Consider the following 9498-nt stretch of genomic DNA (forward strand, 5'->3'; position numbering starts at 1 on the left):
CACTAGCTAGCTTGGCATGGACAGGTGGTGGAACCCAAGTTTACATAGATTTAGAGGATTTCAGCTGGCTATGGTTTGCTTTGAATCTCTGCCTGCTCAAAGCAATGACTACAGGACCTTAGCTTTGGTCGAGCCCACTTTTCTCCCATTTATCCAAACATGCTGGCTTCAAAACAATCCCCTAGAAATGTAGCCTGTGGACCTTCTTTTACAGTAATGGTCACAGGCATGCCTACAGCCATCCTCAGCGATGCCCATCACACCTGGGAGAAAGAAAGATTTAGGATCTCATCACCCCATCAACTGGATCCTTGAGCACAGGCAGCTGGGCTGCAGCACCAGCCATGGCTCTACCCCCAGCACAAACACACACAAACAAGTGTCCCCAGACAACAGCTCTAACTGGCCGTTCCAGTGACGACCCAAAAACTCTGCAGGGAGGTTTAGGGCTTGCTGCAGGTCCAGGAGAGGTCTGAGACCTGGATGCAAGTAGCTGAAACAGCAGAGCCTACGCCAAGAGCTATGGGCTCCACGCAACTCAAACACCAAGTCCAGAGCTGCTTTGACTGGATGGTAAATCTGTTTCAAAAAAGGATGATTTAATCCCACAGAGGTTTTAAGTGGGTTCCTCCTTGTTTCTCCCTACTCTTTCTCAGGACCTCAAGGCAGAATTACTCTCAAAGGTGGGAATTTTACTTATTCAGTTGTCTCAAACACCCTCCCTTAAGCTCTGCAATACACAAACCATGCATTAATGGAGTAAACTGGTATGAAATACCTCCATGGTAAGTAGGACCCCACACATCACTCCCCTGGGCAGGTAGCATGCTCGTGCCCCTGGAGCCCTGCAGGAGCCTAAGGTCTGATGAGCATTTCTAAGCCATGAGCTCACTCTATAGAGCACAGCATAAGCAAAATACTTCTGATCTAGAGCAGTGGGAAAAGCATTCAAGAGAGGGAACAAAGAGGAAGAGAAGGATGAGAAAACAGCACGTAAGCGTGTGCAAAAGGACAAAAAAGAGAACCAGTGCACAGGGACAGGGAGAGGATGCAAGAGACACAAGATACATGAGGTTAAACTACTGTGCCAATGGGGAGCTTGCGGGTTGCTAGGCTTCCAAGTACACTGTGCCTGTGCACAGATGCTATTTATGGGAACATGCCAGAATCAATAGGCAGAAGATTTTTATTCAACATCCTTATTAATGACCTGAAACAAAGGCAAACAGCATATTAATTACAACTGCAGATGAGGCTAAATTTCGAGCAGCAGTGAGAGAGCTAAGAAACACAAAAGGATCCATGCAGAATCAGGGAAAGTAAGGCTCAAAATAAAGATCTGCCTGGATACAATAAGCAAACTAATGTAGTTCAGGGGGTGAGAGCTGCAGACAGGGATGTGCAACAAGGACGAGACACCTGGGGAAACAGGAGCTTGCAAGGAGGATCAGCAACAGCTCATAAAATATTCTCAGTGTGCAACATGATAAGGCAACAAGACATCAGCATGATTTTGAACAGCAGGCACAGAGGTATCATCTCACTGCCAGAGAGAAGCAATGAAAACCATACCAGGCAAATTGTTTAAAAATGGATGGGATGGGAGATCAACAGCATAAAACATTCGAGCCATCTTTTTCAGAACCACTCATTATCCCAATGCTGGGCTTCCAGAAAACCCTTACTATGCCCACTGCCAAACTCTCCTGAAAACCTGAGTACCCTGGGAACTGACCTCTTATGAAGACATAGGGAGATACTGCCAGAGTCTGTAGCTACTCAACAGGCATCAGCAAATCATCCTCTGGTCTAAGTGGTTGTTTACAGTGGAGCAAATCTATTCCCTCAAAAAATTCAACTTGGTTGTAGGATGAATATCAAAATTGGAACCTCTTCCACTTCTGAAACCTGGACTAATTAGAAACATGGTATGTATTTACTGTTTGTGAAACCAGTAGATTCCAGATTCCTTTTGTCTTTTATCTGCTTATAAAAAAATCCACAAATCAACTAAACCAAGAAGCCCAACAAGCATTGGGTTCACTCTGCACATCTGAAAGGACAACGCTGGCTCCTGAAAGAGATGATATGACTGGACATCCTTCTTAGGCACAGATTACAAGGAGACACTGTGTCGGGTAAGAACTATCTGCATGTTACTAAAGTCACACATAACCTAGTTCCATGGAGCAAATTGCAATCATCTCTGAGGGAGAAAACATCAGACATAAAACCAGTCGTGGTGAAACCAGACCAATGGCATATTCACAATGGCACTACTGTCAATATGTAAAATATCTTTAAAATACAGAATAATGACACGTGACCGCTCTCATGGGGCAGTGACACGCGGAGCCTGGCACCAACCAGTGCCTGCAATCCCTCCCTGCACAGGGGCTCTGAGGAGACGAGGGAAAGCAGGGCCCGCAGCAGGGAAGGGAATCAGTCCTTGCCAGTCCCACTGCTGGCTTCTCTCTCATAGAAGGCTAAAAGCCTCACAGTCCCTTGCAGAAGTAAGGGATCTGGACACTACACTCATTCATAGCAAGGTGACTTACTTTGAACCTGAAACAAGTCTGGAGAGCCGTCATCCTTTCAGCTTGGTTTAGGTGAGTTGTACCAAGCACAGATCTCACCACAGCCCCGTTTACCAGAGAGACTTTGGGGTTAGGCAAGTTTTGTGAGCATTTGAGCTTTTTCACATGTTGCAAAACACAACAAATGTTTTTCTGGTCCTGATGCAGCAAGTCACTGGCTCGGTTTTAAGTCAAGCGATTACAAGTCTCAGGTCAGCCAGCATGGGGATGTACTACAAGTGCCAGGAACTCCCAGACCACCTCTGTCTCACCAGGACCAACAGTGGGGAAGAACATGCAGGGGAAAGCACTGGCCACTCCAAATGAGGGGGATTACATGCCTTAAAAGATCAGAACAGTGGCTCACCTAGCCCAGTATGTTTTCCCAAGGCGGGTAAAAGGAGTTGCTATCCAGAGGACACAAAAAGAAATAAATAAAAAAGGGGGAAAAACCCCATCCAGCCCAGTTACTGTTGCATGAACAGTACCTGCACAGTGGTGGACTTCAAGATGTGGCATTTTGCACAGAGTATGTGGAAAGTAATTACCAAGGCTGGAGGCTGTCCCAGAGTTGTTATCACACTTGTTTTTACCAAGAGGATGACAGATCTTGGATCAAGATAGCCACCAAGGGTCAGGGCCTTGGTTTTATGTCTCGTTCTGAGGACATCAGCCCCATTTATTGCTGTGCTGGTACAGTACCCAGTGCAGACAACCCAGAATGAGCTGCACGAGCATAGCTTTCTGCTAGGGTGGGCCACTACCACTGACAGCTACAGCCCTAACATAGATTTTGGCAGCCGCTGTTCCCATGGCCTCAAGTCAGCAGGTAAGAGACCCCCAGGTGGGGCTATCAGATCCCTCTTCAGATTGCTGAGGACTCACTCTGTCTCTCCATGGTATCCCATTCAGTGGGGGCTATGGCAGATGGAAAGATCACAAGCCAGCAAAGACAGACAGGAGCACCACCAATGAAACATGAACCAGAAAAACACCCAGCGTGCCCACGGTGGAGACAAGCAGGGTAGGAGAAATCTGCATACTCCAGCCACACAAAACACATGCTGTTTGAACCTCCTGCCAAAGACTGTCTGTTTCTGGCTGCGGTTGCCTTTCTCCTAAGCTTTGTGCCGCAGCCACCTCCTGCCCAGCCCCCTGATGCAGAGCCCCACTCACAACCAACCTCCAGCATTATTTTATATCTGCTCAGAGAGCTGTTCCTTGAGTGGTGTTTACAGCTTTCAGCTGCTATCGCAGGAAAACATTAGCTCTCCTACTGCCATCCTTTGAGGACAGCTCCAGAGCACCCTGGTTCTGCTAGAGGTCTTGCTGCTGGGTGATGACATTCTGTTTAGCCTACAAGATCTGATGGGTTCCCAGCCCCAGGTAGAAGTGCTTGAAATTATACTCAGCAAAGGCTTATACGTTTTTGCACACAGTGCCTCTAGCAGTTCAAGGACCAGGTGGCAAGATCCAATGGATACTGGAGGGAGTATTTCTTAAGACAATGTGACGCTCATGGCTGAGAAAACACATCTTTTGCTTGGGGAAGAAAACAAACACAAGGGCTGTGTTTCACCTGTAGACATCTGTTACCTCTTCAACAATAGGGCAGCTGGCAACAACTGACCTTATAAACGCTGTTGCATGATGAAGGCATCTTGTGCCATGACACCATTTGGTGATAATACTCTCTCCACAGCTGAAGTAGCCAGCAAAGTCTCAGGAAAACCTTTGTGTGACAAAGCCTGGCAAGAAACTTTCATCTCAGCACAGACCATTATTTTTTTGTCCCTGTATATAATGGGATACCACACCTTGACTTACTTGTATAGATAACTATTTGAGGATTACAAATAACAGGGATGGACATGCAACTTTTGTCCATTTCTACACCAGCATTTTACCTCTGCTTATTCAGCCAGATCAAAATGGCTTGCTAGGGAATCTTAATAACTCAATACATAAAACCCAAGGTCTTCCATCAGGCTACAAGAACTGCATGAGAAATACAAACAGCAAGTTGCTCAAGCACAAAGTGAGCATCACAAAGCTGACTGATCGCCATAAATATGTAACATTCTGTATCTTACAGTGAGCATTTTTTCCTTTCTAAAATCAAATTACATCTGCACACCCTGCATCTGCCTTCTCTTCTGTGCTTGCAGGCTTTTGCTGTTATTATGGCAGGTTTAAAACTAATGAACCACATCAGCTAACCTGACCAAACCAGGGAAAGCACTTCCAGTAGTGTTGTGCCATCCATTTCAGTAGCTGCACCACACTTGGCCTCTTCTGAACACTTCAGAGACCCTCTGCTTCACTACACATACAAACAGCAGTAGAAGATTCTCTCCCAATTTAACACAAGGGCTCAGATCAGAAATGCAGCCAGTAATTTCATGGTGCCTGGTAACACAATGCTTTTTTCTGCTATCATTAATCAGGTAACAAGTTTTGAGATATATTTTCTTCAAATGCCATAACTGCCCTCAGACATGAAAGCTTTCCTATGCCAAATTAAACCAGCCCTTGGTCTATCCAAACATCTAATTTAAAAACACTAGGTAATGTCATGCACTGCACTGGTCAGAGGGCCAGGTCCAACATGCATTATTATTAGGTCTAGACTAGAAAATCAAGTCTCCAGTACACATCTCTAGTTCTGTTACCCTCTAAGGCAACCTTGGAGATCTCTTCCTCCATAGTGGAGAGATGCGAAGAGCAGTAACATAGCACTTCATCCACATCATCCTACCAAAAAAAGCCTCATTTCCTGACCAGGAACTACATTTACAAGGGAGGGAGAAATTTTCCACCTTAGTCCCTAAATTGCTGCCAAGAAGAAATGCTGAATTAGTGCTCTGACTCTGGGAATGAAACACTTCTCTGCTAGCAGACGGAGTCAATTGGCCAACCCACTGTTCGCTCAGCCCTGCTAACTATCAAAGGCTGGCATCAAAATCACCTTGGGCTGGATTCAAACTAGCAACTGAGAGATAAAAAGCACCCGCATGCAGCAGCACCAGCTCCCTGAGTCGCCCACTGTGCAGTGCATTCCAGCCCTCGAGGGGAGCTGTGCATTCCTGTGCAGACCAAATGTGTGAAATCTCAGGCCAGAAGCAGGTTCATCTAAAATTAGATGTACTTATTCTCTGAGCTACTCTAAATTGAACCAAGAAAGAAAGAGATGAAAGGAAGCACATCAAAGACGGAGGGAAAGCAGAGCTTTAGAGCCACAGCAGAGTTCAGATGAGGCCCTTCTCCTGCCCCTCTGTACCCCAGTGGAGGAGCTCCAGGAGAAGCCATCTGTTGCATCCTCCTGGCCCTGCCGTCACCAGCTCATGAAATCCAGGCTATCTCTGCTTGGATGCACATGCCTGTGTATGCATTTTCAGGAACATTCCCCAGAGCCAGCCCTTTTGGCTGAGTATACAAAAGACTTTATTCCGGTTGGAATAGCAGAAACGTTCACATTGACAACTGCAGCCAACGTGACATAAATAAAGCCAATAAAGCAATGGAAATTGTGGCTGACAGCAAGTATTCCATCTAATCCTAAAATTCCCCTAGGAGGAAAACACAGATTCCCTGAACTGCCCAGCAACTGAAGATTGCCTTAAGATGCCGAACAGTTTATATATATTTTTAGATCAAAAGAGGAGGCTGGAAGATGCTCTGGTTTCTCTGAAATTTTTGATGATGCTTCTGTGTAGCCTCTCCCAGCTCATTTGAGTCCTGCGTCATCACAAAACCATGGGCAGATTTTACTTCTCTCCAAGTGACCTCACTGATGTCCTCAATCCGGCTAGGGCTCTAGTGGTTTTAAAATGCTCTATAAATGCCAAGAAAGAATTAATGCCAAATTCGTCTCTTTTTTCAAGGACGGAGCAAAGAAACAGTGCCATTAGGACAGCACTCAAGAGCCCTGCATTCAGCAGGCAGCTCTGCCTCAAGGAAGAAGGATTAGTTACTTAGCACTCCTGCCCATCACTGGCCAAAGCTGGGTGATGGCAGGGGAATGGCTTCATCCTATCGCTCACACTGTGCATGCTGTCAAGACCACCCAAAGCACAGAGTCAGGGAACAGCAGCTTTCTGCCTATTAGAAACAAAGATGTGGGGTACTACATACTCGTGATTTGGGCAAACCGAAAGCTTACACCTTTTACGATTCCTAGGCATGGGGCATAGGTAAGGAGCATGGCTTATCAGGGAGCGATCCCCTTCCAAACTGTCAGGCCTCCAGGCACAATTCCCTGGGGAGGCAGCAGCACCTTTGTCCCAGCTCCCTGCTAAATAGGATCCATTGCACAGAACAAACCCTGGTCCAACCCGGTGGCTGCTGAAGCAGAGCTCTGACGGTTTTGACTTCTCAAGACTTCAGACTCTGGACAATGTTGCTGCTCATCTGTATCACTACATCTTGTCCAGATGGTTTGTGCCTGCTTTACTTGTATGCTGTCAGCTCCTAAACCTTTTCCTTCCCTTCCCAAAACCAACCAGAGCTCAGATAAAAGCCTGTTGCAAAAAAATGGCCTCTTCCATTTGAACCTCAGAGCTGAGCTGCAAGCGCTATGCCTCCTTAAAATTAGAAGGCACAAGCCTTTCACATCCAGCAGAACACGCAGCAGGCAGGTCAGTTACCCAGGGCCATCAGGTTAGACGATGATACCAGATGAATGACTAGCCCCTGTTCCCCTCCAGCCCAACCAGCTCTCATCCCGCTTGGTGTGTGAAGGCCCACACACCAGGTCTCTACCTCCACCTACAAAGCAAGATGTTTCTCATGTCATCCACTTCCCCACCACCACCTGTGTATACACTGCATAAGGAGGCCAGCTTTCATCTGCCTGCTGAATAGTGGCCAGGCAGCTTTCAGCCAACTCAAGCACACAAGTCTATCCCTCTGCATCAAAGGCAGGACCCAAATCCAGTGGAAAACAAGGAGAGCCTTGCTATGGCTCCTGCAAGGAGGTCTGGACACACTTGCAGGTCTGCTTCACTGCAGCTGAGTCCAACTAACTACAGCAGGGGAAGCAGCAGCTAAGAATGAAAACCATCATCTATAACCATCATTACAACTGATTGCTTCAGTTGACTATAAAGGTCCTATTTTCCTCACCAACAGCCAAATGTATTCTGGAAAGAAGTTATAACCTCATGGTGCTGGCCAAAAGAATTACTAAAAGGCAAACCCCATTTTTATACCCTCAATCCCCTATATATTTTTGGAGTTTCGAACATGCTGCCATTTCCAACCTGTGCTGTTACCCAACACCCATACATTTCCCTTCTCTAGTGCCATGGTAGTGGCCCTGCCTGAAGGATCACCCAAAGAGAGCAAAAGGCACCAAGCGGGAGCTCAGGACTTCTCTCCCTCCACCCCACGTGGTGCCAGAGCTCAGAGAATGCATTTTCAGTCTTTCCCATCAGGACCTGCTTTTGCTGCTCTGCCCAAGCACTTCTCTACATGAGCTGCATCCTTCTGCATCCCAACTCCTCCCCCTCTGTTTAAGAAGAACATGCAGTAAGCCTCAGAAACACCTTGTCTCACCCTGCCCTCCAGCTTCTCTCCAAGCTCTAGCATGTCCAGGAGGGCAAAGGGAGCTTTGTCTGCACACCCCAGACCTGGACTGCAGCCACTGCTGGTTAGAGCAGCACAAACCCCTTCCAGATGCTTTCTCACTTGGTTCTGAACTGCCACCTAAGGGCCTGGGCAGAAGTCCCTTCACAGATCCAGCTGTGCAGGCATGATAGGAAACATCCTGTGAACTACTCCAGATGCAGAAGGCAGGGTAGGAGCAGCCAAACTGCAACCCCTGCCACTGACAGCAGGATCCCACAGGCACAGAAGGCAATACAGCGAGGCTGAGCTGGGGAAGATATGAAACACCTAAAAATACAGAGTCAGACAAAAAACAGAGCCAAAGAGCCAAACAAAGAACAGAGTCCAGTCAAGAAGAGCTCCTCCATTTGCCAAGGCCAGGTTATTTTATTCTGAGCCACTGTGTTCTCAGTGAACTAAGAAGCTAGTGGCCAAAAATGAGTCAAGAAAGACCCTAATTTCAGACTCCCTCCAGAAATCCCCATCCTCCTGGTGCTGAGGTCCCTGCACAAGAGGGATGGCATGCAGGATTCCTGACGCCAGCATCTGACAAACAGCCCTCCCCTCTTTTTCATATCAGCCTTGCTTTACTTAGCGCAGTAATTGTTAATGTTGCAGCTCTCCGGTGGGGCAGCACATTTTATTGTTAGCCTAGATGGTAAAAATAAAATCTGATTGCAAGAAATTGCTTGGCTTCAATTATAACATCAGTGTTAATTACAAGTGCAACTGTAATTGCAGGGAGGGAAGGCAGAGCGGCAGCGCGGAGGATGCATAAATCCTGGCTGGCAAGCCGACATTTTCCAACCCAGCCCTCCCAAGGGAGAGAGCAAAGCTTTTGCCTCCTTGACAGCAGTTGCAGCAATCCCAGACAAGTAGGTCTGAATGGCTCCCACTGATCTGCCTGTTGGCATCTCCTGGAGACAAAGCATCTGATCAGCTTCCAGCCCCTTGAGACCTCCTCTGATGCCGACACGTTCTGACCATTGCGTTCTCTCTACTTGAAGAGACTCATGCATGTAAACTCCTCAGGGGCTGTGTGCTGCCATCCCCACCTCCACAGGTAGCCAAAGACAAAAAGATAGAGCCACAAATCTCTGTTGCCTCCCCAGAGCCTGCCTGGGGAGCTGGCGGGCCAGGGCTGGAAGAGGCATCTCACGCTTCTGCAGCCCTTGGCTGGGCTTCTGTATATATCACACAGCCAGCTCTGGGGACGCCAACAAACCTCCCCTGCTCTCTCCTTCATGGGGCTGCTTCGGAGGGGTGCTTCTCCCAACCCCTCAATGTTAGGGGGCAGCCTGCTGTCAAATTCAGC

The sequence above is a fragment of the Nestor notabilis genome, unplaced genomic scaffold, assembly GCF_000696875.1.
Source record: "Nestor notabilis isolate BGI_N333 unplaced genomic scaffold, ASM69687v1 scaffold5569, whole genome shotgun sequence".
NCBI lineage: Eukaryota > Metazoa > Chordata > Aves > Psittaciformes > Psittacidae > Nestor > Nestor notabilis.